Below are 12,934 nucleotides of genomic sequence, written 5' to 3' on the forward strand. Positions count from 1 at the left end.
TATAACCCGGTCTCACCGCAGTGGACGGTCTGTCCGAGGGAACGCAGACTGCTGAAACCGCAGTCGCCCTCACACGTTTAGCTGGACACGTGTCGCGACCCTTCTCATGACAGTTGCCAGAATGTTTGGCTAATGTTTCATGCTAACAGAGCTTAACGGAGCAGCTTCTCTCATCTCAACACTTCATTAGAGATGAAAAAGGGGAGTCAAGGCCAGACTCCACACAACAAAAGGAAAGTCTCAGTCAAACACAGACCCCACGTTCCCTATCTCAAGCCCTTGCCCATGCGGGCCAGCTCCTAAAATAGCGTAACACGGTAGAGAGGCAGCAGACGACTACATCCCAGCTCCGCTGGAGCTGGTCATTAGTGTGCTCTCCGGGCCGCAACCACAGCGGGGTTGCCAGGCATTCGGGGGGCACATGGTGACCATGGACAGGGGTCTGGACAGCAGCCTCAGCTCAAATTTAGAGCCATACACTCGGTTCCAAACTACTGAGAACACAAGCGTTTAGTTTGCTCTGCCTCACACCAGCACACACACAGTTTCACACAGGCACATGCAAAGTGTCAGAAAGATGGGGATTTGTGGCAGCTGCACATGGGAATAAACAAACACACGTGTCCGGGCATTAATTAATGCTTATACAGACAAGTATCCATGTAAATAAACTCAAAGAGGCAGACTGGGAGGCCGTGTTAAGGAGGACATAGAAACATAACCTGAGACTCTGACACATAAGTACATTGTTACCTACATACATACAAACTAACACACTCCTTTTTACACCCTGATCAGTGTTTAGTTTTTGGAGGAATTTTCTTTTGCTAGATGAAATAGTTATGCCTTTTCATTGTCCTGTTTCTAGGAGTGTATGGCATTTCCAAATAGACAATGGAATCATTTTTCAAAGGCTTAAAACAAACGGAAAAACCTGCGCATGAAATGGTTACTTCTCTTCACACTCGATGACACACTCCAAAATGTAACACTATAACATACCAATACACACTCTCAGACTCAATAGCAAACGAGTTTGTGTCAGTAACCAAGTTGGTATCAGCACATGTCAGCATGCACGTGTGTGTGTGTGTGTGTGTGTGTGTGTGTGTGTGTGTGTGTGTGTGTGTGTGTGTGTGTGTGTGTGTGTGTGTGTGTGTGTGTGTGAGAGAACAGGCAGGGATCACTGACAGTTCAATAAACAGCTGAGCTCTCACAAAAAAAACCATACCAAGAAGACTGTTCTGCCAAAGACAACGTAGTGATGAAAACCTAGAACCAAGAGAGATCTCTGTTTTAACACACAACATAAGCGCCAGAAACTATCTTGGGTTGGTTTTTATAGGGGCTTTTCCACTGTGGCTCAAAGGAAAACAAAGATATACAAGCAAAAGTCGGGTGGGAAGTCACAGTTTGAAAATAATTGCATTTCATGTCTTGCGGCGAGGGCAGGAACGAAAGACCTCATCAATCCATAAATGTAAACTGCTGTTTTTGTACAGGAATGTCGACGTTTTGTTTCGGCTTTCTGTGGAGTGAGGATTGGGTGCAACTTTCAGACTATCTTGGTCAGGAGCTGTGAATGAGGATCATGATGGTGACTCAAGTGGACCTGAACCCAGAGCAGGTATTTCTATCACCGTTGATGCATCAAGATCATTACTCTCAACATGACTTCATATCACTTTCACATTCATCAAGATTCTGCTTCCTGCAGCACAGTACTTATAACACAGTGACCAATGGCTTGCATGATAAATAGAAGAATTTTATTTGCGCTCATGGTGAAACTCATCTGCTCCAAGTCTTAGATACAAGCAATTTGGGGGTTTGCAATCAGAAACACTGGGTGGTCTGAAAGAATGAAACACACATGGCACATAAAGCGTATCATCCATGGCTGGATAGGCAGTGGTGCAGGAAACGCAAGTAATACCAGCTAGCTTTCATGTAAACTCATGTAAACAATCGGTGCTGAGCGCGAAAAATCTAAAAAGAAACATCTAGTGTGAAAGGTATCATGTTTCGGGACTGTATGCACACAATGTGTATTTTCCTCGCCAACAGAGCAAAACGAGTTTCTGCATGTTTTGACACTCTGGATGGTGACCTTTCACCTTTACCCTGCTGAACCAATACATGCTGCTTATGAAAACTCTACATTAGCTGTCTGCAAAGCAGAGATTCGATGTAACCTGAAACTTGCCATTTTGAAAACCGTGCGTAATTTGGCCTCCTTGGTAGGAAAACATTCCGAGTGGGGTAATGAAAACAGCAAGGGATAATGGGCTTAAGTTAAGGTTAAGTCTAAGTCAGATCAAACGACTGCCCCTGTCAGCTCACCGTGGAGTACTCAGCTGCTGTGTTGAGGTTAACCAGACCTGACCAAACTCCCACCGCAGCCATTTGGTGGCATGCCTTCATCACACGCATACACACCCACAGCGGATGCCAGTACCCCCTCCCTCCCATCCACCTCGTGCCCCCGAGCGCACGCGCGTGTGAGCTGTTTGTATTCCGCATTAAACCACATGAAAGAACCAGCTGCCAGAAGAATGAAGAGGAACGATAAGAGCGATGACGATCAGCCTGACTTCTGCGGTTCGCTGCTTTGCAAATAAGTAGAGGTTTCTCACTGAGGAGGAGGAGGTGTGCACACAGAAATATACGTGTATATATAGAATAAGTGCTTCTGCAGTAAAGCGGAGTGCCAAAGGGAAATTACAGACCTACATGATGGCGGCTGTCTTTCTCTGGCTCAATGACAAGGCACTGTGTCCCATGGCTAGGACAGCAGGTGCCGTCCTGTCGCCTTCATCAGAAGTGCTTACGGAGGTCATGCTGGAGCCAAGTAACCAACATTTTAAATTCTTTGACCTCCCATTTGGCTTTTTTCTATTCAGTTAGTAGGCTATCTGTTGGTTTAGCTTGATAAATGGCTATACATTGCATTGACTAATGTCATAAACTGTGCTGAAAAGGAGATGGTGCAAGCACAAATTAGAAGCCTTAAGTAAATGTTACAGAACATATAGTATGACATCCAGCAGTTAATACTCAAACAAAGTGACAGTGATTGATACAATCCTTCAATGACAAAATGAGATATCCAACATAATGGTGTTTTTATGAAAGGCCAACTCGTAAAAGACAGTTCAAGTACTCTATCTTTGTACTTGCCACTTTCTGTAAAGATTTATACTTAACTGTATAATACAAGGCAAACACAGTTCAGTCTATAATGCAAGTGAGCCACTCCATTAAGTTTAATGACATTCACACAGTTCGCATGTGGCCAAAATAGACTGGCAGGAAGCATATTTGTAAGGTTCACAGAAAAATTATGCACATTCTTGTCTAAACAAACGCAAGAAAAAACCAGAAACCGTTTGTGCAAAGGTATGAAAGGATTTCATTGAAGAGCAATATATATAGATGGGGGTGATGGCCCCTTTGCGGGTCATATGATGGCCACCCATTCCTGCAAAGCATTGATGCACAGACGTGACCGGAGACACAAGGGAGGTGATTGAATTTAGGCAGTCCTGTGACTTGGTCCAGAATCCCAGAGGGCGCCTTCCTGCTCATAAGTGCAGCTCGTTTGTATACAAGCCGACATTCCAGGCCGGAAATTTTATGCAAGATATTACACTAATTGTAATATAGTAATGGCATTTTTAAACTCATGTTCTTACGTGTTATCTCACGGTGGTGTAAATTTTGCAGCTGAAAGCAAGCTAGTGACAGATCTAGATGCTCTCTTAAATATGAATGAGAGGCAATTTGAGGCTAGCCAAGAGATGCACAGAATAAGAATGGACAATCTTCTTTGCTTTAAGCCAAAGGCTTTTGGGAAATGTATTTCACAACTTCCATACACATCTTGTGGCTTCTCAGGTCAAGGGCATAAACTCAGGAATGAGAGTGTGAGGGTAATTGGCTGGCACCCAGCAAATGAGAGTCAGTGATGACTGTTTCTACGAGTCGACCAGCACCACAATGTGTGCAGTCAGCAAATACCTGCCTTTGGGCTATCCCTGTGTTTCTTTGTATCCAGACTCCGTGCACCTCCCTTCACCGTTGACAAAACCCGGTTAAAAGCTCTACTGCTGACCCCGCTCCTACAGTCTCTCCCCCACCTCATTGGGCTCACAAACATTAATAGCCCAGAATTGCCTGACGCCCCTCTCCACCCAGGTCTCTGCCCGACCCGAGGGTCTCCCTCCCACTTGCATGTTTGGCTTGGCAAGGCTCGGCCACGGAGACAGCAGCTGTTAATCTGAGAGCAGCGCTTTGAAAACCGACTCATTTTAATTACTCATGAGTTATGAAGGGTGAGGGATGGATGCATAATGGATTCCAAATGGACAGCAAGCAGGAATGGGGGTGGGTGGGGTCAGAATATGCAGACCCTGACAGAGCCTCTGGCCATATAACCAAACCTTTCCCTGACACCTTTATTTAGATGTAAAACATGACCTTCCCCATGAGTCCTGAAAGCAAGGCATTAAAACAGTGGAGAGCTACACAAATACAAAATTATCAAGTCAAAAGGGTGTAAGAATTTCTTCTTTCCTCAGCTTTCCAGAGAAGACACTATGACTACCACCTCTCATAAGAGCGATCAATATGTATAGAAGGTTGGGTGAAAGACAAGAAGCAGGAAAGCAGCAGGCATAGTTCAGAACTTCAGACACGTCAAGCAAGTGATCTGCAGGTTAAGCAAATCTGAAGTTCACCAGACTCACAGCAGGGTTTAGGAAAACACTTATTACCAGCGACAAGATCAAAGTGACTTTATGAACATGCAGGGCACAAAACTTGCAGATGTCATTAACCAGCTCCAGGTAATGAGTTAAAAAGCATGGATGACCACCAGCTAGCACAAGGAGTAGTCAGAGTCATCAAAAAAAATCTCCTCAAATGACTCGGGCAGGAGGGGAATTATCACTAACAGCTCTCCAGAATGAGGTGGGAAACTTGAACATGAGACTAACCCTAAAATTACAAATAAGATGAGGTCACACACACACACACACACACACACATTTTCAGAACTGCTTGTCCCATACAGGGTCGCGGGGAACCGGAGCCTACCCGGAAACACAGGGCGTAAGGCCGGAGAGGGAAGGGGACACACCTAGGACAGGACGCCAGTCCTCCACAAGGCACCCCAAGCGGGATTCGAACCCCAGACCCACTGGAGAGCAGGACTGTGGTCCAACCCACTGCGCCACCGCACCCCCCTAAGATGAGGTCATTTTAGGTCATTTCCATGCCTGTTTCATACAAAATAGAGCAGAGACAGGAAATTAGCTATTTTTTGACTCTGCGTGATAAGCTTACCCCACATCATATGTATGCAATTAGTCAAAGATGAAATGAAAAACTGGTGAAATAAATAAGAAATGGTGCCAAAACCAAAGGGATGGGGCATATCTCTTTTTAGCTCTTCACAATATTGAAGCATGGAACTAAAGTCTGAAATAGGCGGCACAGTGGCACAGCAAGGAGTGCTGCTGTCTCAGTGCCTGGGTCGTGTGAGAGGACATATGTAGGTTTGATCCCCACTCAGTCCGTGTGGAGTTTGCATGTTCTCCCTGTGTCTGTGTGGGTTTCCTCCCACAGTCCAAAGACATGCTGTTCAGGTTCCCCCATAGTGTGCGAGTGACAGAGAGTGAGTGAGTGTGTGTGTGTGTGTGTGTGTGTGTGTGTGTGTGTGTGTGTGTGTGTGTGTGTGTGTGTGTGTGTGTGTGTGTGTGTGTTCGTTCCACTGATGTATGGATGAGTGACCCAGTGTAAATAGTGTATCTAGCAGTGTAAGTCACCTTGGTGAATAAGGTGTGTGGGCTGATAACACTACATAGGGTTCACTGGAAGTCGCTTTGGACAAAAGCATCTGCTCAGTAAATACATGTTAATACTTCTACACAGAGAAAATAATCACACCATTCTGCAGGTCATCTGCACTGATTTGAGCCCAGCAGCTGTGCACGCTAAAAACACTCATCCACACATTGGTCCACCAGTATAGGAACTTAAAATTATAGTAATTAAATACTTGTAACCCTGCCTTCCAAAACCCCTGGAACTTGAAAATTCATGTGTTTTACCATTTTATATGTAATATTTGAATTTATAAAAACATCTTGTGGGGTTGTTCTGGGAATTACAAGTGATGGGGCCATTTCTGATTAACACCTAAATGCACACATGCATAACTGACAAGGTAAGTGTTGAGGAAGCACACAATCTTTTTAGGTCTTAAAAAAAAAAATAGAATTGAATTAAAAATTCAAAATAGTATACAATTTCTGTGGCAACCATTTTATCTTAAACTACTATGCAGGTGGGGGGGGTGCGGTAGCGCGGCAGGCTTAGACAGGTCTGGGGTTGGTGGCCCTGAGACGGACTGGCATCCGTCCTGGGTGTGTCCCCTCCCGTTCCAGCCTTGTGCCCTGTGTTGCCACGTTCTCCGGTTCGCCGCGACCACGCTTGGGACCGGTTTCAGACTATGTGTGTGTGTACTATGCAGGTGGCAGTTTTCTCAAGGTGTGCAGTGAACAAGATTCATTCACATTTCATTGCTATTTTGGAGTCTATTTCACAAGAGAACTACAGTGCTACAAGTTCTGAAACTCAAGAGAAAGTCAGTGATCAGTGTTATGGTGTTGTTTTAGGACATGAACCCATTTTCACTTTTTACCTCATTCAGCTCCGTCAGTTGAATTCCAAGAGCTCTTCAAGCCACCATTAAAAGCGTGCAGGGTTTCTATGAGTTTTCGTTTCCAAACACCATTATCTCACCATGTCTGCACAGAATCATCTTTTTTCTTTGACCCTTTGTATTTGGACTTAGTCATGGACCAAATCACCCCAATGAAGTCTCAATGGGAGAAAGGTATAATCTTGGATTCCTCATAGGTTTAGATCATACAGATGTTCTCCAGATGTTTTGTGAAACAATCTCTGCATAGATGCATAACAATGGATATGGCTGGCTATCAGTCTCAGGGAACCCACCCCAATCAATCTTTTAAAGTGTTTTCAGGCACAATGAGCAATGGCACTCCATATTCTTGGGGCCCTCTGACCTTAAATGTCAGGATGGATGCTTCATGCTGAGGTTCCACTGAACAAGTCAAGCAAAGCATTAAAGTCAAGTGGTATATGGGATAACAGCAAGCACCTGCAGTATTTGCTGGACAAAATTTCCATCTTGAAGGGCTCGGAGAAGGCTTGAGGTGTCAAACAATCTGTCTATTCATATCCCATCAGAGATCAATTAACTACAGTGGGATAGTGACAATGATTCCAATAGCCTGGGTCATCAAACCAGTTCCAGATATAGGAAGTTATTAATATGTGATCAATAATTAGAAGTGATCATTCTGCCAAGACAATGTGCAGCATCACAATAGCCTGAGCCAACACCAACCTATTTGTGACGGAAAGATTTTCATATGTCTACCTTGTATATTTCACAGAAAATCACAGATTTCCAGGACCTACAGAAGGAAAAAAAAAGATCAAAATAGGAACAGGACACAGCAAGGTCAACTAGATATGGAGGGAAAAACCAGTCTGAGGACTTACCAAAATGCACTATCTTAACTCACTGAAATTTCTGTGGCTTGGTGCAGCCAGGAACACACACACACACACCCACACCCACACCCACACACACCCCCTCTAAGTCAGACCGGCAATATATCTTGGAAGGGTTTACACGAAAGTGAGCAAGGCGTTCAAAAAGCAGAATGTGACCTCTCTCCACCCAATTTCATAATCATTTTTCACTGTCTGCAAGCACAACAGAAAAAGGGAAAAAAAGGAAAACAAAAACAGCCATTAACTCATATCCTATAAGAAAAGAACTTGCAAAAGATCTTGGCACAATTAGACCACATTCTCATGGCACTCCAGCTGTCCCCTTCCCAGACGACTATAATTCCAAACACCAACATAGCAATTTGAGAAGCAGGGGGCACATGGTTCTAGAATCAGTAATTACAGCATTTTTAAAAACATCAGTGGTGCGGTTTCCTCAAGAAAAGCCGCATCAGCTGTCACAATCAAAATTACTGAATTTCTGCTATTTCAACCACGTTCAGAAATTGCAGCAGCTTTCTATTTCTGTCCATCCTTCTACTCTGGCTATGCAATCAATGCTGCTGAGAGGGAAATTAGACTTTTCTTGGATTTATGCTGTCTTTCGCATATTGCAGCTTTGCTTGCAAAGCAGCAGTGGTGAAAAGCAGCATCAGTAAAGGTTTGAAGAAAAAACACAAACCCTATGTTGGTCTGCCATTCAAAAAACTTACCAGAAGCGTGGTCATATGGAGAAATGTAGAGAATACAAGCAAGTTCAGGAATCTTCGCAACATTTCCGCGCTTATCGTGTATGGTTTCCAACACAGAAAAACGAAAAAATACAACCATCTTAGTACTAATGGGGGATCATCAAAGTCAGAGAAATGTGTTTTCCCTAGTTTCCCTATAAATGTCAGTTTCAAGTTCCAAGTTTCCAAGCAATAATAAAATTTTCAAGGCATTTCACCATGACAGACACAAAAGATGAAAGACAAAATGATGGAGCAACTGACCGACATACCATCAATATGAAATGATTTAATGCAAGCAAAAATAACCTGAGTGATCCATCTTGTAAGATTGGTACTTTCTGGTGCGAATGGGCTGTTTGGGATTTTTCCGATAGGGCGAGACTTCAGTTCCATCGGGAATGATGCGAGTTTGCCAGAAGCAAGGTCAGCCGCAATCGCAGTCAGTGTGGGTTAGAGGGAAGCAGAACTCCATTTAATCAGCTTCTTAACAAACTGTTTTACCTGTTATTTTGATGCTGTCAGACGTGACAAATATCATTATGGTTCAGACTGAACCTCGTTAACCCTGTTGCCTTTTATTAGGTGAAAAAAACAGAAAAATCATGGCTGCTAATCTCAAGGTGGTGGGGGAGGAAGGGAACTGAACCAGAACAATTAAACAACTGGCCTTGTAAAGAACGACAAAAAAAGGTGGAAACAGGTAAAATAAAACATGATATACTGAAACTACGAATTTCAGCCAACTCGTGTTTAGTCCAGCCTTTGCTACATGGGCAAGGGTTATGCTGTTACGCTGAAGGTGAATCGGTGTTATGTATATTTTCTCTAGGAGGTGCTTCAGGATTCTTAAAATTAACAAAAAAATTTGCACAATTGATGACCATTACTTTTGCTTGTGATGTGAACTGATGATTGAGAAAAAAAAACGTCATTTTTTCACAATCCCAGACTGAATCTGAAAATCTGGATTTTCAGCCTAAAGCACGATGCTCAGAAATTCCTCCATGGACCATAATCTAGGGGAGAAATGTGAGCAAAATGTGAAAATGGTCAATGAAATCCATAGGAGTTGTTACCTGACGTCAAAAAGGTGTTGCTACTAGTTATAGAAAAAGTGACTTGAACAGTAAGAAGCATCATTGCCAAAATTTGCTCAGAAAAAGTTTTCCCCTTAAGTAATGGAGTAAATATGACTTGATACCCACGTCTGACTGTAATGCAGAAGTTAAGTCACGCTGGACAAGTACGTGAGCACAGAAAAGAAAAATTTGTGGAAAGTGGTTTGAAGCTGCTGGGCTACAAGCTGCAGGAACATAAAAGCCTTCACACACATTAGTATCAGGAGTCCAGGTGCCTCTCCAGGTCAGACAAGAACAGATATTAACTTGGCCACGTGATGCTTGATAAAAGAAAGCAGTTGGCCACAGGGACTGTAAAAATGCATCTAGGACCGCAGGTCTAGACCCTCTGCCCACTCAGTGACAATTGCTCTGGCCTTAAAGACAAATACTTTTTGCTGCATGGTGTCTTCTGCTCCTTCCGTAGACGAGCGTGTCTTAAGCCAAAGCTTCCACGATATTCCTGATTCCAGCCACCTCTCCCAGTAATAGAGAGACAGACAGTCGTTCCAATACTCTGTAACACAAATGAAAACTGCTATATTGTGCTTTAAATTAAAGTGTGAGCTGTATAGCAGTAACCTGCAAGAAGAGACACATCCTTAAACACACACATCATCTCCATGATTGCCTACCAGAGAACATTAAAACAGCAAGTAGCAAGAGATTATCTCTAGTCCAGATAAAAAGAAACATAATTAATTATTAATCCAGAAAACCATAAACCTGGATGTGAAAAATTATGATTCAGTACTAGAAATTCAACTGAAAAGAGGAGGCTTTCCTCCTAAGCTTTAGGGTAACCCTGACCCTAGCTCACCTGTGGTCAAACCTGTGACCTGCACAGTCTATTATGTGACTATATAGCACACAGGTTTGCGTAATGGCAAACACAGATATTCATTTGCTTTGCATTAAGCCACATGCACTCTGCTTGTTTTAACTGCAGAAAATAAAACGAGAGTATATTGTCCATGGCTCATCCCTGAACTTGGCCCAATATTTTGGCCTTCAAAGATACTTGCCAACTGCATCCCAAACACAAAGTTCAGAAATGTCTCATTCAGGCATACAACTCAAGCTGGTGAGGGGGATGTTATTAAAATCCACAGATTTGTTCACTCCATTTTTCTCCTGCATCTGCAGTTCAGCTGGCCAGAGCGTTTCAGGAATCTCATCTGCAAACAATCACACAACTCTCTCTCAATTAGCAGACACACGTCAAGATACCCCCACAAAGAGCATTTCAGCGCAGCCTCAGCCAACCAACTATCCACGTTTATTTTCCTGTATAATTACCATTTGTGATTTATAGGCCCTCCTATTTCAAGATATGGGACAGCGGTATGCAGCTAAGGGGACAATAATGCACATTTAAGAGTTTGGAGGAAATTATCTAATTTTTCAATATACCTAAGGCCTTTGTCACACAACAAATAGTACTTAGAGCTGCTGCCTTTGGACCTCTAGGAACCAGGTTCGAATGCAAATTCCTGCTATAGTTGTCTTGAGTAAGGTGCATACCCTGAATTTCTCCAGCAAGAATTACACAGCTGTATAAATGGGTAAATCATTGAAAGCAGATTAACACTGTAAATCTTCACAAAATTTTTTTGTATTATTCTTGGAGATGTATATCGCTTTGGAGAAAAGGATCCACTAAATAAATACATGTATATTGTCTTGGAGAAAAACACCAGGTAAAGTAATAAATGTAAATATAAAAATGTGAAGAAATTGTTTGGCAGGATCTAATCAGGGCAGTGACGTATTAACACAGTAACTACCGTCAATCACCGTTTATGGCCCCATCAGCCAGGTCCCTAGACTCATAAATCCCGCAGATTTCCACGAATGGCAAAGGAAGAGGGTGCACATAACCTGCAATGAGACTTATTAAAAGAGAATTATTGCAAACTAAGGAGAATAAGTCTTGCAACAAACTAAAATCCCTGGCAAAGTGAATCCACAATGTTTTCATTGCCTACCACCAACACAACTGTCCCCTCACTCTGCTGTCCCAGCACCATCCTAAAACTGCTCTCTACAGCTTGCACACACTGTTAAAGATTGTCTAGAACTATTTTATTCCATGTATTTTTTCCTTCAAAAATCCAAATGAAATCCCCTTTATTTGTGATCCTATAGAGAGGAGTTCTTTTTATTTATATGGCACACTTTGATTGCCCTTTATAAATATGGGGTTTGAAAAGGCTTCCACTGGAAAACTCATCAGTTCTCCCAGGTCTAAAATTATGCCACAATTATACCTTTGTTCATGTCAGTGTCGTATGAAAACATGTGGCCATTATGTTGGTTCCAGTAAAAATGGCGGTTAGCCCACATTTTCCATCTGAAACAAATCTAATTACTCGCTATTAAATCTGCTCTGCTCCTGTGCTTTCGAATGTATCGCCCTTTTGTTCACTGCAACCAATACTGTCGCTCATGCTCAATTAAACCATTTACATCAACAAAGTGAAAATTTGTTTTCATTCAAGATAGGTTTGCTCCAGATCCAACTTGTTCCGCAGCATTATACAAGAAAGCATTGGCAAAGTGACACTTATTAAAGACGCAGTTAATGACGAACACCTTGCTTTACTCTTGGTTCACTTGAAAGTCCAGTGAAACGCATATGTTAAATGAATAAGAGGCACTGTAGCAGAAGTAAGGTTCTAGTACATTGCTTGATTTCCTCTTGATCTGCACCTACAACTCCCTCATGGCCCCATATTACCCCCTGAGGGAAACTCAAATCAGACTTTGGTTTTTCCAGCCAGCTTCGAACAGTGGGTGTACAGTTAGCATTTTCAGTCTTAAAGGCTCACTGCTTGTTTCTTTCTGTTTTTAATAACCATCTGCCTAGTGTCACATCCCCCATGCATCTGGTTCTGGTTCCGCTAACAGAGGTTGCAAAAGAGAAGTGGGAGAAGGAGGAGGTCAGCTACAGGAGAAGCCAGACCCCCCAGAGACCCATAATTACCCGGAGAGCACGAGTCGGACGGCCTGGCTGAGGCACTTCGAGGGAACCAGTCGCTCCTGGGGGAGTTTATGGAGATGAATGGCCCACAGTTTCAGCACTAATTACACACTGATTAAAAGTCTCAAACAAAGGAGTGCTTTAATTGTGATTAGTCTATTTTTGTTCCTACCTTTGCCAAATCTGGGGGCAATGGGACTGCAATCTGCTCAACACTCATATTTCCTGTCACCCAAATCGCTCCAGATAGAGGGAGGGAGGAAGTATGTATATCTGTTTGCTTTTTGTATAAGGTGGGGGGAACAGGGCAGGGGTAGGGCTCATTTAGGACTTTTTACGTAACTGAAGTTGTCCAACTCAAATGAATGACATAATTCCAGATCTGAGCTACATGGGTAAGGATCAGTACTTGCTAGAGTGTACGAGATGTGCAGCAGTCAGCAAAGGACCCACGTCAAACGGCATTTCAGAAGCCAAAAAAAGATGCG

Source organism: Scleropages formosus, chromosome 8, assembly GCF_900964775.1.
Source record: "Scleropages formosus chromosome 8, fSclFor1.1, whole genome shotgun sequence".
In the NCBI taxonomy this organism is placed as follows: Eukaryota; Metazoa; Chordata; class Actinopteri; order Osteoglossiformes; family Osteoglossidae; genus Scleropages; species Scleropages formosus.